The sequence below is a fragment of the Palaemon carinicauda genome, chromosome 7, assembly GCF_036898095.1.
Source record: "Palaemon carinicauda isolate YSFRI2023 chromosome 7, ASM3689809v2, whole genome shotgun sequence".
In the NCBI taxonomy this organism is placed as follows: domain Eukaryota; kingdom Metazoa; phylum Arthropoda; class Malacostraca; order Decapoda; family Palaemonidae; genus Palaemon; species Palaemon carinicauda.
Window position 1 is genome coordinate 68,710,870 of NC_090731.1, and position 722 is coordinate 68,711,591.

Consider the following 722-nt stretch of genomic DNA (forward strand, 5'->3'; position numbering starts at 1 on the left):
TTAACGCGAGAGAATACCTGATTGGCTATGATCTCCTTAGTGGGTGGGGCTTATTTTGCCTGGAATCTCTGTGGTGACTATACTTGAATATTTGAAAGCCTAGAGTTCAATATGATGTAATACTTTACTGTCTCTAAGCCTCTATGATAAAGCTAAATATGCTCTGAATTCATAGAACGATGTATTCAGTTTTGAAAAGCGTCTCGTTATTCAATACCAATGTTGACCAGAATAGTCTAATGCAGTCGCCAACCTCTTTCATTCGTGAACTCGGACAATCGTCTTCCTGAAAGAAAATTTGTACAATCTTCCACTATGAATGCAGTTGTATTTAGCAAGCAAGATATGTGATGCAATGGGAATATTTTCTGAGAAGCTTAGCGAAGTTTGTATGAACTGTTTCACTTCTGTTTTGAAATTATTCTGAATGCAGTACAAATAATATCATTAGGTTTCGCAGTACAGTATATACAGGCATAGTGCACAAGTTGTAAGTCTGAGTATTTCAAGGTATTAAATATATTTATATATAATCTTGCTTGTAAGTGACAGGGAAGATATATAATTGTTGGACCAATTTATATGTTACTTTGTATGACGTCTCTCTCTCTCTCTCTCTCTCTCTCTCTCTCTCTCTCTCTCTCTCTCTCTCTCTCTATGTTCCCTTAGGTTATTCTGATCTATCATCATCTTTCGTCTTCTTTCGTTTTGGTTGTGATGGC